This window comes from Oenanthe melanoleuca, chromosome 14 (assembly GCF_029582105.1).
Source record: "Oenanthe melanoleuca isolate GR-GAL-2019-014 chromosome 14, OMel1.0, whole genome shotgun sequence".
In the NCBI taxonomy this organism is placed as follows: domain Eukaryota; kingdom Metazoa; phylum Chordata; class Aves; order Passeriformes; family Muscicapidae; genus Oenanthe; species Oenanthe melanoleuca.
This window is the reverse complement of record NC_079348.1, coordinates 370,738-390,536: the sequence shown is the minus strand read 5'-3', so window position 1 is coordinate 390,536 and position 19,799 is coordinate 370,738.

Here is a 19,799-nt window from a genome sequence, read left to right as displayed (position 1 = left end):
TCACTGCACACTGTCCCCAACCAGCTCAGAGCTCCTGCTGCTGTGCTGTCACACAGGCCACACTCACTGCACACTGTCCCCAACCAGCTCAGAGCTCCTGCTGCTGTGCTGTCACACAGGCCACACTCACTGCACGCTGTCCCCAACCAGCTCAGAGCTCCTGCTGCTGTGCTGTCACACAGGCCACACTCACTGCACACTGTCCCCAACCAGCTCAGAGCTCCTGCTGCTGTGCTGTCACACAGGCCACACTCACTGCACACTGTCCCCAACCAGCTCAGAGCTCCTGCTGCTGTGCTGTCACACAGGGCACACTCACTGCACACTGTCCTAACCCAGCTCAGAGCTCCTGCTGCTGTGCTGTCACACAGGGCACACTCACTGCACGCTGTCCCCAACCAGCTCAGAGCTCCTGCTGCTGTGCTGTCACACAGGCCACACTCACTGCACACTGTCCCAGCCCAGCTCAGAGCTCCTGCTGCTGTGCTGTCACACAGGGCACACTCACTGCACACTGTCCCCAACCAGCTCAGAGCTCCTGCTGCTGTGCTGTCACACAGGGCACACTCACTGCACACTGTCCTAACCCAGCTCAGAGCTCCTGCTGCTGTGCTGTCACACAGGGCACACTCACTGCACGCTGTCCCCAACCAGCTCAGAGCTCCTGCTGCTGTGCTGTCACACAGGGCACACTCACTGCACACTGTCCCAGCCCAGCTCAGAGCTCCTGCTGCTGTGCTGTCACACAGGGCACACTCACTGCACACTGTCCCAGCCCAGCTCAGAGCTCCTGCTGCTGTGCTGTCACACAGGGCACACTCACTGCACACTGTCCTAACCCAGCTCAGAGCTCCTGCTGCTGTGCTGTCACACAGGGCACACTCACTGCACACTGTCCCCAACCAGCTCAGAGCTCCTGCTGCTGTGCTGTCACACAGGGCACACTCACTGCACACTGTCCCAGCCCAGCTCAGAGCTCCTGCTGCTGTGCTGTGCTGGGCTCTGTTTGCTCCTGCACTGGGACAAGGGGTTGCCCCAGTGGGACAGGGGGTGCCCCAGTGGGACAGGGGGTGCCCCAGTGCCCGGCCCCACACCAGCTCCTGGCTCTTTGTTCCCCTCCTCCCAGGACGTGGCTCCTGTGCAAAGCAGTGACTTCTGTGAGGAAACTGCAAATCCCAGTTTGTGCAGGAGGGGCTGAGCTGCTGCCATGACCCAGGGCTGAGTTCAGTTATTTCAGAGGGATGTGTGTTCCCGTGCAAATCCTTCGGGCACTCAGTGCTTCAGACTCCTCAGTGGCAGAGATTTTGGGATGGCACACGTGTTGGGGTGGCACAGTCTTTGGGATGGCACAGTTTTGGGTTGGCACAGTTTTTGGGGTGGCAGAATTGTTGGGTGGCAGTTTTTGGGGTGGCACAGTTTTTAGGGTGGCACAGTTTTGGGTTGGCACAGTTTTGGGTGTGGCACAGTTTTGGGGTGGCACAGTTTTGGGTTGGCACAGGTGTGTGTGTGTGTGTGTGTGTGTGTGTGTGTGTGTGTGTGTGTGTGTGTGTGTGTGTATGTGTGTGCATGCTGCCATGTGCCCACGCTGCAGGGACAGCACATTCCCACTCCATCTCTCTGCAGGCACGCATAACATCCCCTCAGGAGCGTGCAGTTACCAAAATGTTATAAATTGCTGCCTTTTAAATAGGCGGTGATTTGCGAGTCCATTACAGTAGTTGTAGCCCACGAGGAGCCGCTCTGGAAAACGAAGCGTCACTGCTGACCCCGGCAGTGGCGCTCAGAGCTGCTCAGACTGCTGAGACTGCTCACCGTGTCAGCCCGCACCCAGCAATTAGCGCCCCCAGCAATTAGCACCCTCGGCCTCATCAGCCCAGATGTGTCACCGTGCCCGGAGCCAGGCTGCAGCTCCCCTGCCCCGGTCCCGCTCCGGTCCCGGTCCCGCTCCGGTCCCGGCATCAGCCGCCCCCGGGAGCTGCTCCTCCTCCTGCCAGCCCAGCGCTTCGCTCTCTCCATTCCTGGCGTGGGAACAGCGGGTCCTGCTGCGCTCCAGGGCAGGGCTGCTGCCCACACGCTCGGGCAGAGGAGACGCATTGCCCAGCACGGTCAGCCGGACATTCAGCCCACACCGGGAGAACGATGTTCATTATGACAGCCCTGTGCAAGGCAAAGGGATATTTCTCCTAACCCGTGTTTAATTTCCCAGCATAAATCCCTCTGAGACGAAACTTCCCCTCCATTTGATGTGCTTAGATCTTCTCTCACAAGCTGCAGGTGAGATCCATGTCCTGGCACACGCACAAAAGCAAATGCAGGAGGGATGGTCCTGGCAATGTACACATCATCCCTGGAGAGAAATATTTTCTTGCTGGAGAGGAAATGCACAAACACCAGCCACTACTTTTCCCTCAATATAGATACACCTTTTAGGGCAAAAATAAACATGGGAACAGGAGGTGCTGCTCCCAGGCTTTCTGCCCGGAGCCCTGGTGACAAGCAGTAGCTCAGAGGAAACTTGCACATAAGTTACGCTCAGCCAGCTCATTTAAAACACATCAGGAAACCTCCAGCACCCTGGGAACCCCTGGAGCAATTTCTGATCCTGTCACACACACAAAACACACGGGCTGCTGCCACTCTGCTCCAGCAAACCCTCGAAACGGGAAATGCAGGAATGGGTGAAAACAGCCCGGGGACAGAGGGTGGCACAGCCAGGGGACAGGGACTGGCACAGTCTGGGGACAGGGACAGGAGCTGGCACACAGCACCCCTCTCCTCCCCAGGATGAGCCACCGTGGGTGCCGGTCCTGTCCCTGCTGTCCCTCAGCTGTGAGCCAGGGCAAGATCCTCCCCATCCCCATTCCCATCCCATCCCATCCCATCCCATCCCATCCCATCCCATCCCATCCCATCCCATCCCATCCCATCCCATCCCATCCCATCCCATCCCATCCCATCCCATCCCATCCCATCCCATCCCATCCCATCCCATCCCTCACAGGAGCCCCTCAGGGAGCTTTGTGGGATGGTGAATATGAATTGCTTTGACCTCAGTCTGCTGTGGCAGAGTATTAAATCTCTATTTTTCAAGCATTAAGCCGGTGTAATAGAAGGATGCTGTGAGCAATTTGCAGTAAGATGGAGGGATATTACTGTCCTGGGAGACAGACAATCCAACCACATCCACAAATTGATAACCGAGATAGTGGCTCAGGTTCATGCCAGCTATTAATTAAGGGCATGTTTTATGTGGGAGACAACAGCAGCTTACACCGGCAGTGCTCGCCGGGGCTCCTCCCGGGCTGGAGCGCGGCCAGGTGAGCTCGTACCTGCTCCCCTCGGCTCTCACCTGGGCTGGAGCGCGGCCAGGTGAGCTCGTACCTGCCCCCCTCGGCTCTCACCTGGGCTGGAGCGCGGCCAGGTGAGCTCGTACCTGCCCCCCTCGGCTCACACCTGCGCGTTCAAATCTATGACAGGCACAATTCATTCTTCCAGCCTTAATTCTGCCAGCGGCTGCTCCGGCTGAGGAGCGGCGCCACCAGGGCCAGTGTGCCAGCCCTCCTTCCAGCTGTGCTATCCCTCCTTCCAGCTGTGCTATCCCTCCTTCCAGCTGTGCCCGCCCTCCTTCCAGCTGTGCTCGCCCTCCTTCCAGCTGTGCTATCCCTCCTTCCAGCTGTGCTATCCCTCCTTCCAGCTGTGCCCGCCCTCCTTCCAGCTGTGCCCGCTCTCCTTCCAGCTGTGCCCGCCCTCCTTCCAGCTGTGCTCGCCCTCCTTCCAGCTGTGCTATCCCTCCTTCCAGCTGTGCCCGCCCTCCTTCCAGCTGTGCTCGCCCTCCTTCCAGCTGTGCTCGCCCTCCTTCCAGCTGTGCCAGCCCTCATTCCAGCTGTGCCAGCCCTGCTGACATCTGGCAGAGCCAGGGGTGTCCCTGAGCCGGGCAGGACAAGCACAGGCAGGGCCCTGGGCAGGGGCTGCTGGGCAGGGCTGAGAGACGGAAACATGAAGGAAACCAAGGGGGAGAAGGAGAAGCTGAAAGTCCGGGCACTGGGGGTGGAAGGAACCACCCAAGTGGGAGAGTTCACAGCTGCAGGTGTCCTTGTGAGTGCCCCTGTGAGTGCCCCTGTGCCAGGCAGGTGGGACCTGTGTGCCCTGCTCACCTGGCACCTGCAGCTGGAACCTGTGTCCCTGTGTGCCCTGCCCACCTGCACCTGCAGCACACCCCTCACTCCCTGCATCCAGGACCGCCCCCAGCAGCAGCTGCACGCCTGATCTCAGCTGAGGAATTTCTCTTTATTCCAGGCTGTCTATTCAAGTCATAAAAATAGGGGTTTTTTCCTTCTGTAAGTGCAACACTTTTCATATTTTTACTTCCAGCTGTCTAGATAGTATTTCACTTTTTTCATTTCTAGTACTCTCTCTCAGTTATTTAATGTGAATTTCTAGGGCATGGTGCCCTTAGCAGACATCAGAGCAATATAACACAAGAAATCAGATATACAGTGTTCTAGGAGAAGGCAGGAACAAAAAGACAAACTAGGCTCTTAATACATATGGTGCTTTTGATTCATGGAATATAGAAAATTGTATTTGATTATATCTGTAATGGATCCTCATAACTTTAGATTAGGGTTATGCTGATGGCCCAACTAATGGACAGTTTATTGCAGGAATAGATTTCATCCTATCATATTTTTTCCTGATATCAATTACTTGGAATGCTTAAATGTCTCATTTCTGCGTGTGTTTATTGCTTAATTTTCCTTTCTAAGCAAAGGCTGCACGCACACAATGCCCTGGTGCTCCTCCTGTGAGGGGCAGGGAGCTGCAGGGCAGAACCTCCCTCAGCTCTGCTGCACAGCCAGGAGATCCTGCTGGCACCACCGAGCTGCAGCAGCACTGCCAGAGTCCCCTCAGCACACACGTGATGCCAGTGGGGAAAAATTAAACATTGAAAGGCTTGTTAAATGAACCTGTCTCAAAAGCCACAGGACTGTGTGGGATTGCTGCCACAAAGTCAGAGCTGATGAGAAGAGAGGTTGGAAGCAAATATGGTTTGGTGGAGAGAATCTCCTTTGCAGTCAACTGAAATGGTAATAATAATAATAATAATAATAATAATAATAATAATAATAATAGTAAATATTTCAACAACAAATATAAAATAATAATATTATGAAACCCAGAAGAGAAATGCTTGTTTCCCAGTAAAGGCTGCAGGAGGCTGTTGAGGCAGCAGAGGTGTTACCTGCTGATCCCAGAGCAGCAGGCTGATCTCCGTGAGGAGCAGAGGCTGCTCAGGGACGCGGCAGGGGAGGGGACACTGCCTGGGGACAGTGCCAGGCCGTGCCAAGGGAGGGGACACTGCTTGGGGACAGTGCCAGGCTGTGCCAAGGGAGGGGACACTGCCTGGGGACAGTCCCAGGCCGTGCCAAGGGAGGGGACACTGCTTGGGGACAGTGCCAGGCTGTGCCAAGGGAGGGGACACTGCCTGGGGACAGTGCCAGGCTGGCAGCCGGGCATGCTGAGTCACCTCAGCACACCCATCCTCACACCATGTTATCACCACTTCAGGAGGAGAGCTGTCTCCACTTATTTTTTTCATTAAAATGCAAATTAATTTAATAAAAAGTGGAATTGTAAATTAATGAAGCGCTTTAAAATTCGACATAATACAAGGCTAATACTTACTCTGTGGTATTTCCTGCAGTTAATTCCACCCTCCCTCCCTGGGTGGCACCAGCCCCGCCGGTCTGTGGCTGGGAGGGGTCAGAGTGGCAGAAGCGCTCTGTCCCTGGAGAATTCCTGCAGGAATCTCTCCCTGCGGGGCCCGGGCACGCAGAGCTGCCTCTGTAACTGGCTCTGCATCCTGGGGGTGCAGCAGCAGCAGCTCCCTGGGGTGGGAGCGGCCGGGGCCGCCGGGCCCCACGGAAACTTCAGGCGTGTTCGAGCTCAGGGGACACTCGGGATCCCCGTGGGGTTTTGTCCTTTATTTTTAGCCCAGTACAAATATCCAGACTCAGGTACTGGCTCCAAACCAGCCGGCTCTGGGGGCCTGCAGCCCCACTGCGCTGCTGCTGTGTGCACGAGCAGCTGGGCAGCTGCACCCATCCCCACATCTGGCCAGAGTCTCTGCAGCCCCTGTCCCCCCACATCTGGCCGGGCTCTCAGCAGCCGAATATCCCTTCCATAAACCCGATATCCCTTCGATAGACCCGATATCCCTTCGATAAACCCTTCGATCAACCCGATATCCCTTCGATCAACCCGATATCCCTGCCATGAACCCGATATCCCTTCGATATACCCGATATCCCTTCGATAAGCCCGATATCCCTGTGATAAACCCGTTATTGCGATGCCAGCCCCGCTCTGGGACGAGCCCACGCACAGTCTGTAATCGCGCACTCTACAATCGCGCACTCTACAATCGCACACTCTACAATCGCACACTCTACAATCGCACACTCTACAATCACACGCTCTACAATCGCACACTCTACAATCGCACACTCTACAATGGCACACTCTACAATCACACGCTCTACAATCACACGCTCTACAATCGCACACTCTACAATCGCACACTCTACAATCACACGCTCTACAATCGCACACTCTACAATCGCACACTCTACAATGGCACACTCTACAATCGCACACTCTACAATCGCACACTCTACAATCGCACACTCTACAATCACACGCTCTACAATCACACGCTCTACAATCGCACACTCTACAATCGCGCACTCTACAATCACACGCTCTACAATCGCACACTCTACAATCGCACACTCTACAATCGCACACTCTACAATCACACGCTCTACAATCGCACACTCTACAATCGCACACTCTACAATCACACGCTCTACAATCGCACACTCTACAATGGCACACTCTACAATGGCACACTCTACAATCACACGCTCTACAATGGCACACTCTACAATCGCACACTCTACAATCACACGCTCTACAATCGCACACTCTACAATGGCACACTCTACAATCACACGCTCTACAATCGCACACTCTACAATGGCACACTCTACAATCACACGCTCTACAATCACACGCTCTACAATCGCACACTCTACAATCACACGCTCTACAATCGCGCACTCTACAATGGCACACTCTACAATCGCAGCTCTCCCGGCTGCACGGGGCCATCCAGAGAGGATTTGGGATTCACTGGCTGACAGTCCCGCTGTTTTCATTCCATCCCGGCCGCTCCCGGCACCGGCTCCCCCCGCGGCCGCGCTCTGGGCTTTGTGCGATCCCAGGTGAATGGACGGGCTGTAATTGCGGGCGATTACTGTTTACTCGTTAACTCTGCTCGGCGCAGCACTGATGGACACGGGACTGGAATATTCCCTTTTATCGCCTCTAGCACTGAGTGTGAACTGGTGCTTAATTCAAAGGCTGGAATCCATAAAAAATAAGACGAAACCCATCATTAAATTTCTCTTAGTGGCTATGTGCATAATTCATCCAAACACCATCAAATATGAATGGCCTCGTGTCAGGCTGAGCAGCGCAGGCACAGCACGTCCCTGGGCTGCTGCAGAGAGAGAAAGAGAGAGGGAGGGGGAGAGAGAGAGAGAGAGAGAGAGAGAGAGAGAGAGAGAGAGAGAGAGAGAAAGAGAGAAAGAGAGAGCTCTGCCAGGGAGCTGCTCCCGGCTGGGCTGGGCATGGGAGTACTGGGGACACTGGGGGGCACTGCGGACATTGAGGGTACCAGGGACACTGGGGACACTGGGGACATTGAGGGTACTGGGGGCACAGGGGACACTGGGGACATTGAGGGTACTGGGGGCACTGGGGACACTGGGGACATTGGAGGACACTGAGGGGCACTGCGGGACACTGGGAACATTGGGGGCACTGGGGATACCAGGGACACTGGGGGACATTGAGGGGCACTGGGGGCACTGGGGGTACCAGGGACACTGAGGGTACCAGGGGCACTAGCGACACTGGGGGGCACTGGGAGCACTGGGGACACTGGGGACGCTGAGGGCACTGAGGGCACTGGGTGCACTGAAGTCCCTGAAGTCACTGAGGTCACCAGGGCTCCCAGCAGGACACAGAGCCCACCTCCAGCCCCTGCTCTCCTGCTGGCACGCTGCTGTCCCACATTTCCACCCACCCCAGTTAATAAGGCCTGCACAGATATCCAAATTACCATGTCCAAATCCTTTCTTGCTCCCTGCTCGGTCTGGACTTTGGCTGGCAGCTCAATGCCCCCAGTTTCACCAGTCTCACCAGTGCCAGCCCCCACTCCACACACACACAAATCCAGCAGCACTTCACTGAACGCCTGCAACAAGTTTCTCAGAAAGTTTTTTTCCAATTATTTGAAAAACACCAAGTTATTTAATAAATCACAGAAAGTTGTTTTGAAAAAGTATCCTTTGAACCATTAGATATTATTTTGAATACCAATTTTTCTTCCCACCTTATGGCAGGATAAAGATACCCCACTCAATTTTCATCAAAAGCACATGAAAGCAATTAAGGCTCCTGTAGTTTCTATGGAAATAAGGGATGCAAATTGGGATTGTGTGGTGCCTTTTTTCTTGAATTTATCCATAAAAATGCAAATATTCTTCAACAGATACTGAAATATTTGCCTTGTTTTAAGGGAGCAGAACACACAGACGAGGCTCTTTTTCCACAGGCTGTCCTGGCAGAGTTTGGCAGCCTGTGGAGCACAAGCCAAAGGAGCCCTGCCAGAGCAGGGATGGCAGCAAAGCTGGCTCCAAACATCACCAGCACCAGCAAATGGCTGCTGCTGCCTCTTCCACCACAGGGACTGCACTGACCCCTGCCCAGGTGCCAGCTCACAGCCTGTGCCATGGAATCAGGACAGTGATGTCACCTCCTGGCTGTGGGCGGCATAAGGGACCAGCACAAACAAATCACATTTGATTAGATTTGATGCATCTGCTTTACCTGCCTGCCAGACTTCTCAGAACAGAGCACTGAGTGCAGAACACCCTGCTCTGCTGCTGGGACTCACCTGGTCCTGCAGCACAAGGTTTCATTAATTCCCTTTCAGACTGCAGGATGCACAGGAGTTAACACTGGCAAAGGTCTCTGGATTATTCTGCCTCCAGCCCTCTCCTGTCTCCCCAGGCTGGAGTGAGCATCACACATCACCAGGAAATGGTCCAACAGCCTGAGGAGCTGCCAGGAGCTGCACCCCTGCCAGCCCAGGGGCTGAGGCTCCCACGGAGGAGGCTGGGGCTCCTCTCCAGCTGTGCACTCTGCCCGTGGACTTACACCACTGAAAAGGTCAACAAATGCTATTTCAGATCCCTCCTATTGCCAGAATGGATGACAAACCCTGGCAACTCAACTAGCAAAACTCTGAGCATGAACTAGAGCATGCTGCAGCTGCACAATTATCAGCCTGCAATTAATTAATTGTGCTGTCACTCAGTGCACCTGAGAACAACTGTAAGATCAAAGGACTGAACAGAGATCAAAATGATTTGTAGATCACCTTACTTACAGCTGAAAGTGCCAATTAGACACAGCAAAGGCAGAGTCTGGAAAAGAAAAGTCACTCAATTGCTGCTGTGCCTCAGGCTCTGGAAGGGACCCTGGTGACAATCCAGGGTCTGAGGTGCCAGTGCCATGGCCCAGGGCTGACCCACAGCACCAGTCCCTGCCCCCTCTGCACCTGCTGCACACCGACTGAGCCTGGCTGCAGTCCTGGTGTCATTTCTCATTTCTGTAAAGTCATCTGGAGAACACACAGCAGCTGCACTGCCCTGGCCTCAGGAGGGGCTGGTCCTGCCTGCAGACAGCCTCTGAGGGCACTGAGGAGTCCTGCAGAGTCCTTGCAGTGAGCAGCACTGGCTCACCCCAACACACAAACTCCTGGAGGAGTTAGGAATCCATTTCTGGCACGTGCTAAGCTGATGCCACGTTGGTGACCACAGAGAGCAGCTCTGACTGCTGGGCTCTGAACTCCAGACCATGCTCTGGGCTGAGTTCAAGGGGTGCTGCCCTTCCAGAGCTGGGCTGGGACTCCTTGCAAGACCCCACACTCCTCCCCAGGCACCTGAGGCCAGAAAGCACCTGCCCAGGTGTCCAGAGGGAAGGGATGCACTGGAAACATCTGCCCAGGTGCCCAGAGGGAAGGGATGCACTGAAAACATCTGCTCAGGTGTCCAGAGGGAAGGGATTGCTGGAAACATCTGCCCAGGTGTCCAGAGGGAAGGGAAGCACTGGAAACATCTGTCCAGGTGCCCAGAGGGAAGGGAAGCACTGGAAACATCTGCCCAGGTGTCCAGAGGGAAGGGAAGCACTGGAAACATCTGTCCAGGTGCCCAGAGGGAAGGGAAGCACTGGAAACATCTGTCCAGGTGTCCAGAGGGAAGGGAAGCACTGGAAACATCTGCCCAGGTGTCCAGAGGGAAGGATTTGCTGGGCTCTGCTGCTGGCACAGCAGGGCAGGTGCCAGGAGGAGGGGGCAGAGCAGTCCCAGGTGTCCCCAGCAGTCTCTCCCAGGTGTCCCCAGCAGTCTCTCCCAGGTGTCCCCAGAAGTCCCAGGTGTCCCCAGCAGTCTCTCCCAGGTGTCCCCAGCAGTGTCAGGTGTCCCCAGCAGTGTCAGGTGTCCCCAGCAGTCCCAGGTGTCCCCAGCAGTCCCTCTCAGGTGCCAGCCCGTGGGTGGCTCTCTCACTCACTCCCTGCTGTGCATGTGGCTGCTGGACTGGCTGCCCTCCCTTACATGTGCCAGCTTTGTCTCCACTGGCTCCTGTTTATCACATTGTTTAATTTCTCTTTTTAATTGACTCGGGCACTTTTTAATTTCTCTGTTTAATTGGTGCAGACTGAGAGGCTGCAGGCAATGTCATCCTCACATCACCTCTCAGTGTGAGGTGGCATCACTGGGCACACACAGCTCGCTGCAGAGCCCAGAGACTCCAGCTGGGGCTGAGGAGCAGGAGCAGCAGCAGGAGCAGATGAAATCAGGGATGGCTGCAGGGTTAGCAGGGAGCTGACCTGGCAGCTGCTGCCGTTTAACACAAGGGGGTGGCAGGCAGACAGCTCAGCCTCCGACAGAGAGGACACAGCATTTACATCATTCAAATCCAGAAGTTCCTGGAGGGAAATTCTGAGCATCTCACATGAGGGGAAGGCAGGTAAAGACAGTGAGCAGCAAAATGCTGCCAGACACGTGGTCCTGGAGCAGACACTGCAGGGCCATTTAAGCCTCATGTTTTTCTTAAGCAATACAGTTCAACAGATACCTGAAAACTACTGAACAAATGTTCCTTTGTGTTTGAAAATGCCTTGCATCTCAGGTCTTGTATTTTTCCAGTCACATGAATTCCTTGAACAGATGTGTTTATCTCCCTGGGTTCAACAGGGACAAGCCAACAGCTGCTTCATCTGGTTTGACAAACCCAGGGGCTTCAGGAGCTGATTTCCACACAGGTTTCTTTCAGTGGGTGCTGGACAGGACTAGAAGAGCTGGAGGTGAAAAATGCAAGTTCAGACTTTCCCTGGAGAGCTGTGAGTGTTTGGAGATATGCAGCACTGCTCACTGAAAAGATTTTTAATAGCTTTGACCTTTGTGGGGTCTGTACAGTCTCCCTTTTGTCAAAAAGTGTATGTGGAAGAATTGTGGGAAGAGCTGAAGATAATCCACGTGTTCTGCAGCCTGCCAGGGCATTACAGAGCACTCCTCACCTGCCTGGGTTATTGTTCCCAAGCTGGGACCATCAGCATCAGCTGCTGCAGGTGGTGGGGATTTATCAGCAGAAAGGCCATTGCTGGTCATGGAGGAATAGAAATATTAGTTATTGCAGATGACTTATAAATAAATCATTTGGAATTACAAAATTATCAGACAATTCATCTGACAAGTAATTTGATCAGCTCTGAGCCACTGTGGCCAGCCAGGCACTCTGTAAAGAATCCCTGGAAAAAAGAATCCCTGGAATTGATGGGAAGCAATATCCCTTCATCTCAGGAGGGGGAGGCACAGACAGCAATGGGATCTGTGGGATTTGGGCACTCCAGGACCCCAAACCTGTACTGGGGTCCCTGGGGACCCTGACCCTGCATTGGGGTCCTTGGGGACACTGACCCTGCATTGGGGTCCCTGAGGGACACTGACCCTGTTTTGGGGTCCCTGGGGACACTGACCCTGCTTGGGAGTCCCTGGGGACACTGACCCTGCATTGGGGTCCCTGGGGACACTGACCCTTCGTTGGGGTCCCTGGGGACACTGACTCTGCATTGGGGTCCCTGAGGGACACTGACTCTGCATTGGGGTCCCTGGGGACACTGACCCTGCACTGGGGTCCCTGAGGGACACTGACTCTGCATTGGGGTCCCTGGGGACACTGACCTTTCATTGGGGTCCCTGAGGGACACTGACCCTGTTTTGGGGTCCCTGGGGACACTGACCCTGCTTGGGAGTCCCTGGGGGATACTGACCCTGCTTGGGAGTCCCTGGGGACACTGACCTTTCATTGGGGTCCCTGAGGGACACTGACCCTGTATTGGGGTCCCTGGGGACACTGACCTTTCATTGGGGTCCCTGAGGGACACTGACCCTGTATTGGGGTCCCTGGGGACACTGACCCTGCTTGGGAGTCCCTGGGGGATACTGACCCTGCTTGGGAGTCCCTGGGGACACTGACTCTGCATTGGGGTCCCTGAGGGACACTGACCCTGCTTGGGAGTCCCTGGGGACACTGACCCTGTTTTGGGGTCCCTGGGGACACTGACCCTTCATGGGGGTCCCTGGGGGCACTGACATGAGCACTCAGGGCTGGCCCTGGGCTTTGGGCAGTGAGGGGCTGTTGACTGTTCCCAGCCAGCTGCTCACATCATTTTCTGACTGTGCCAAGCTAACTTGAGCAGGGGTTTATTTTTTTTTTTCCAAACCTACAAAATGCGTGTGTGTCAGTCTAATAGCTCTGTGTATTCTAAGTCTCATCTGTATTCAGCACATCACCAAAATGAGAGAAGAAAACAGCCCCTGAAAACAAAAGTGTGAGCTAGGGAAGGAGACACGAGCCATTGAAGGAGCAACAGCTCCTGTGTGTGCTGGACACGGGTCCCTCCTGCTCCACACCTCCTTTATCAGAGCCACAGGCACCGACCCTGCCTCGGGCTGGCGCGTTCTGGGATCCCTTGGAAAGGAGATTTCATATCCCCCCTTGCTCTAAAATCACATACATGTAATTTTCCTGCAGTCTCCAAATCCCCAGCTGCTTCCAGCTGATGTAAAGAAAACCTGTTATCCACCTCCCAGCTCTGCAGCTCCCAGGATGGGGGGAGTGTCTGAAGCCACGAGGAGGAATGCAGGTCAGACTTCTCCTGATACCCACAAAACTCATGGCTGATTTCTGTAAGAGAGTTTAATGTCCCAAACAGAGGAGCAGCAGCCCTGGCAGTGGCAGCAATGCCATGGCCATGTGAGGGACACACTGTGCTGGCAGCTCTGGTCCCTCTGCAGAGAGGGGGGACCATGGCCTGGCCACAGCCCTCAGCTGGCCAGGGCCAGCACTGAGCCAGGTCTGCCTGCAGCAGCTCCTCTCCCTGGAGCACCTGGGCTGATCCAGCTGCACGTGGCAGAGTTTTCAGGACTGATGTGGATATTTTCTACTCTGTCAACCTTTTATTTAAATGACATTTGGCTGCAGTGCTAGAAGTGTGATATTGAAAATCAATAGCTGGAAAGTGTTTGAAAGCCAATCTAAATCAAATATTACAATATGGTGAAGTTAATCATCTGAAATTAACCTTATAACTGCTCGAATCACTCTAATCTATAAAGAAAATCAATATAAGCATATCAAACCCTGCTGTGAGCTGCTGTCTGTTTGAGCTGACCATGCAAATGGAAAATAATAGCCAGAGGATGTTTATTGCTTCCTGTGTGTTAACACTTGCTATAGGGCTGGGAGGGTGGGGGGATTCTCTGGGAGCAAAGGCTGCTCCAGAGAGACCCAGCAGCTGTGCAGCCCCTGTGAGCCAGATCTGTGAGCCAGATCCAGCAGGGCATTCCAGCTGGGAGTGACCACCAGGCAGTGCAGCAGGGAACTCATTCTGCTGAGAGAAACGCTCAGCACCCTGCAGCCCCCAGCCCCAGGTCACACCCCAGGGGCACTGGGGTCCTGCTGGGGCTGGGACAGCCCTGGGCACCAGGGAGGGTCAGGGACAGCCCAGGGAGGGTCAGGGAGGGCGCAGGGACAGCCCAGGGAGGGTCAGGGAGGGCGCAGGGACAGCCCAGGGCACCAGGGAGGATCAGGGACAGCTCAGGGGGAATCAGGGACAGCTCAGGGGGCATCAGGGACAGCTCAGGGGGGATCGGGGAGGATCAGGCACAGCCCAGGGAGGATCAGGGACAGCCCAGGCACAGCCCAGGGAGGACCAGGGACAGCCCAGGGAGGATCAGGGACAGCCCAAGAAGGGATCAGGGACAGCCCAGGGAGGAATCAGGCACAGCCCAGTGCACCCCAGCACCTCCAGCCATCCCACTGGGGCAGCTGCTGTGCCCAGCACTCTCTGTGCTGCCGTGGGCCAGGTCCCAGCAGGTCCCAGAGGTGACTGTCCCCCCTGTGACAGGGATGCTGGGGGCACTCACCCTGCTGGGGGCACTGCTGGTGTGTCACTGTCCCCATTCCCACCCTGCTGGGGGCACAGGTGACAGCCCCCCTTGTCCAGCTGCAATTCCATCAACAGGCATTTACTGGGGGCTCTGGGGTGTGGCAGGGAGAACTGCTTTGACAGCAGGCAGAAATCTATAAATAACAACAGCTCCTCTCAAACTCCTCGTTTTAAAATCACGAAGACATTCCATAAAGGGACAAGTGTCTCAAACACTGAGAGTAAAAGCTCAGAGAAGCTCATTTTGAAGTTTTGGGAACAGATGGGAGGAGTGAGATCCCAGCAGCAACTTGCATGGCCTGAAGAGCCTGGGACTGGTCGGAGCCAAGGAGATCGACCAGAGGCTTTTCCCAGGGCTGTTCAGGGCACCAGGCTCCAGGAGGGATGAAGGTCCTGAGCAGGAACTTTCCTTTGTCCAGGGAGTGCTGCCCAGGGAGGGGCAGCAGAGCAGCCACGGGAAGGGCAGCTGTCGCAGAAGGGAGCACACGAGCTGCAGCTGCTGCCTGAAGCAGCACATTCCCATTGATTAGGAATGGAAATGATACTGGAAATGATTCAGTGAGCTCCCTGCAATATTTGCATCATTTGGGTTCCTGTGGAAAGGTGGTGAACAATCCCCCCTTCTCCTCACCCAAAGGGACATCAGATGTACGAAATGCTGCATTTTTTCATACTTCAAGCTGAACAGGTTTTAAAGAACCGGGAGCTTTCTCAATGCCTACAGATTTCTTGTTTTCTCTAAATGACAAGGACAGGTGCATTTTCAGGATCAATACTCGGTGCACAGGCAGCTCTCCAGGTGAAGGGCTCAGCAAAGCTCTCAGAGCTCACCCAGCTCCCTGTGCAAGCTGTGGGGAGGCAGCCCCAGCCCTGACCCCAGCCCTGACCCCAGCCCTGACCCCAGCAGAGGTCACAGCCCCAGCAGGACCCGGCCCTGCACAGCCCTGGAGCCCCTCATTCTGCATCATCATTTATTTTAGAGTTTGGGCTTCCTGAGGAAGGGACTGCATCTAATTCAGTGTGGAGAGAGTTCACACCAGCCAGGACAGAAAATCTGTGTCTGCTGAAGCCGTGAGCACCTGCCCAGTGCAGTGATGGGAAACATTAACATTAACATTAACATTAACATTAACATTAACATTAACATTAACATTAACATTAACGTTATTATTAACACTCAGCCAGGGTCTCGCAGCGAGATCTCAGGGCAGGGGGGCACAGCCCCAGCGAGGAGGAGTGCCCCATGGGGAGAAGGGCTTTGCTGCCCCTATCCTGACTCTGAGCCTTCCCTGAGCCCCCAAAGCCGAGCTGGGATGGAAGCCCCAGGGCCTGGTGCTGCTGTGAGCTGCTGGACATCACCTGCAGCGAGCCCCGGGGGCCAGGCTCGGCACAGCCCCACCCCAGCACTCAGGGATGCCCGGGGTCAGAAGGGCACAGGCGATGCAGAGCCTTGGCCCGGGGCCACCAGCACCAGTCACAGCCCATCGGAGGGGACAACTGCCCCGTAAGGAACCCAAAGACATTCGGGATTTCTTCAGCCTCGGGGCCTGGAAGCAGAAAGCATTTAGTGCCTAATTAAATTTTCATACACTGGCAGAGTGCAGCTCTTCTAGTGAATCTGTATTGGACAGTGTGCCAGATTCTGCAGAAATAGAACAGCTCCAGTTTCCTGGGGCTGCCAGCAGCAGCTGCTGCCTGGTGTGGGATGGAGGGCACAGGGGGCACAGGGAGCACAGGGTGCACAGGGGGCACAGGGAGCACAGGGGGTACGGGGGGCACAGGGAGCACCGAGGGCACAGGGGGCACAGGGGGCACAGGGGGCACAGGGGGTACGGGGGGCACAGGGGGCACAGGGGGCACAGGGGGCACAGGGAGCACAGGGGGCACAGCTGGCATAGCTGGCACAGACAGCTCAGGGGGCACAGCTGGCACAGCTGGCAGTGCCTGGGCACATGCCAGGGCCTGGGCATTGCTCTCCTGAGCTCCCACTGCAGCCCCTCAGCCCCCACGGCTCAGCACACAGCTCCCTGCCCCTCTGAGCCAGGGGGGGGCCCTGCTGTCCCACTCTGCCAGGTGACAGCCCCACACCGGGCTCAGCCTGCCCAGAACCTGCCCTGACCCTGCTGCTGTGTGCTCAGCTGCTGTGCCCAGCAGCACACACAGGGAGAGCCCAGCACAGGCTCCTGCTCCTGGATGTCCCTTCTGCCTGGCCCAGCCCTTCTCTGGATCCCCTGGCTCCCTGTGACACACGGGGACAAGGAGCCAGTGCCACCCCAGCCGGACACAGCCACCCCCAGGCGTGCCCTGGCCACCACTGCCACCCTGCTGAACGTGCCCAGGCCCCAGCCCCATTTCCTTGCTAAAGAAGTGCCTGAACAGCACAGTGAGACCAGGGACAGGTCCTGGCACTAAACCTGTCCTGATCACTCACAGGGTGACATTCTCCTGTGCCACAGCTCTGCCACCACCAGCTGCTGCAGGAAACATCCCCACAAGGCTTGCAGAGCACAGGGCTGAAATAAGGTCCTGTCAAAACAAGGCAGATTTGTGCAGCTGCTGCCAGGAGCTGGTGCTGCTGTGCTGCTCTTTAACAGAGGGAGACAAGCACTGCAGCTCAGGGCTGAAGGGGCTCGTGGCAGGGCTGGGACAGTCCCCAAACAGCCCAGGCAGTGCCAAGGCTGAGCTCACTCCCAGGCAGAGCCCTCCCCTGGCCAGGTGACATCCAAACCTCCTGTGGGTGTGTTGCAGACCCCAGCTCTGCTCCCAGCCAGGGACAGCATCTCCTCTGCACACACACCCAGCCCTCCTCCTCCTCCTCCTCCTCCTCCTGCCACGGGTCCAGCACTGTGCCACAGCCCCAGCAGGAGCTGCACAGGCAGGGTCTGCCACACTTCAGCTGCAGAACAGGCACTGCTGGAACTGCTGGGGGAGGAACAGGGAGAGCAGCAGCCCTGCCCCAGCACAGAGCCCTGTGCTCACACACAGCCAGGCAAACTCCCTCCAGAGCTGCTGCCCACAGCACCAAACCCTGAGCACTCGAGGGGCTGAATGCTCTGCTGCAGCCCAGCAGGGAAAAGCCAGTGCCTGATCAATACTTTCCACAACAACCACTTCCATGTGATAAATGCAGTTATAGGGAAGAGGAACAAATTAACCTTCTGCTGCAGATGGCAGCTACTGCCTGAGAGAAAAGATGGCTCAATTCTGCAGGGAAGGGCTGTGCCAGAATTCCTGCCAGGCTGACCAGTGGAGGCATTAATGGAAACCAGCCCCAGGAGCACAAACCCACCCACCTGCACAGGGGAAGGCAAAACCTGCATGGCTGGGGAGAAGCTGAACAGGAGAAAACAGATGAACTCGGGGCAGCTGATGGATGCAGACAACTGAGGAGCTGTGCTGCACGTGGGAAGATAAAAGGCATCTCAGAAAGAGCTTCCCAGCATCAATCCTGCCAGCAGTGACAAACTGTCTGCAGCCAGGGAGTTCAGCAGCTGCCTGGATCAGAGATTCCATCAAGATTTCTCAGCCCCAGGCAGCTGGATGCAAGTGAGGGAGCAGTGCAGGGCTGTGTCAGGCACAGGGGCAGTGCAGCCCTGGCAGAACCTGCAGCCTGGAGAGTGAAAAGGCAATTAACTGCCCGTGCAAGGGGAGGAAAGGCAAAAGCAGCACTTGGTGAGGCCTATCTCTGGGCTGGCCTTGTGTAAGCTGCTCCTTAGGCCTGGACAGGAAAGGCAGACTCCCAAACAGAAAAAGGCAAAAAAAAAAAAAACTGGAGAAAAAGATCAGAAACCTCATGGGGATGAAGACATCAGTTTCCCTCTGACTACATATCTCTGACCATTCAGGGAACATTCACTCTTCTCCCAGCTGCAAGTGTGGGTGAAAATATGGTTCACTGCTCTGCATCCATCTTGAACTTGGTTTTGTCTGTGTCTGGAAGGAACCTTGTGCTGTGTCAGCCTCAGCTCAGAAGGATTCTGTGCTGGAGCCTGGCCCACGAGCCCTCCAGGAGCTGTTTTCCTGTTCCTGATTTTCTGTTCCTGCTCCTTCATTAATGTTCCTGCTCCCCTGCCAGGCTTGGTGCTGCTGTCACTCTTTGTGGGGACAGCACCACGGGCTGCTCAGAGCTGCTCAGAGCTGCAGCCCCCCAGGCTGCCTGGGCTTTCCTGTGGGATCTGAGCAGATTTTGCCTCCTGGAGTGAGTGACAAATGCAGCTGCACACTCACAGCCCGTGAAAGCCTCTCTGCCAGCAGCAGTGAGCAGCCCCAGAGCCCCCAGAGCTGTTTCTGCAAAGCTGGGAGGGGCCCAGGCACCTGCACTGGTTCTGCCCCACCTGGCCCTGCCTCACCTGGCTCTGCCCCACCTGGCCCTGCCCCAACTGGCCCTGCCTCACCTGGCCCTGCCTCACCTGGCCCTGCCTCACCTGGCTGTGCCCTCACCTGGCCCTGCCCCACCTGGCTCTGCCCCACCTGGCCCTGCCCTCACCTGGCTCTGCCCCACCTGGCTCTGCCTCACCTGGCCCTGCCCCACCTGGCTCTGCCTCACCTGGCTCTGCCCCACCTGGCCCTGCCCTCACCTGGCTCTGCCTCACCTGGCCCTGCCCTCACCTGCTAGTCTGAATCCTGCTCTGGAAAAGGTGATGGAGGCAAAAAGGATCACATGTCACCTGGTGATGGTGAGCAGCAAGGCAGAGGGGTCATAACATTTTGCTGCAAGAAAATGAAAGGCTGTTCATGTTCTGGCTTCCCACTGAAACAAATACACCAGGCTTGAATTGGCTGGAAATTCATTAATGTTCTGCATATTTCTGGGAATTTAATTTATCAACTACTAGCTGCATAAATAGAACAGGCAAAAATGCTGAAAGTAGATTAAACATTGATGTAAGTATATATTGATTTGAACATTCCTGTGCCTTTGCTTGTGACACATCAATAAAATTAAATAATATCTTAATAAAATGTCTTAGTAATTATGTCTTTTCCCTTGTGTAAGTGTGCCCTCCAGCAATGTAATTAAAATCAAAATTGCATTAACCCTCCAGTGACCATTTGACAAAAAGATAAGAGTCTAGAGATTCCTCTGGGCTCTCCCACGGAGCCAGATCACTCCTGGTGACACACCCTGCACGCTGACCCCCACCCTGTGCTGTGAG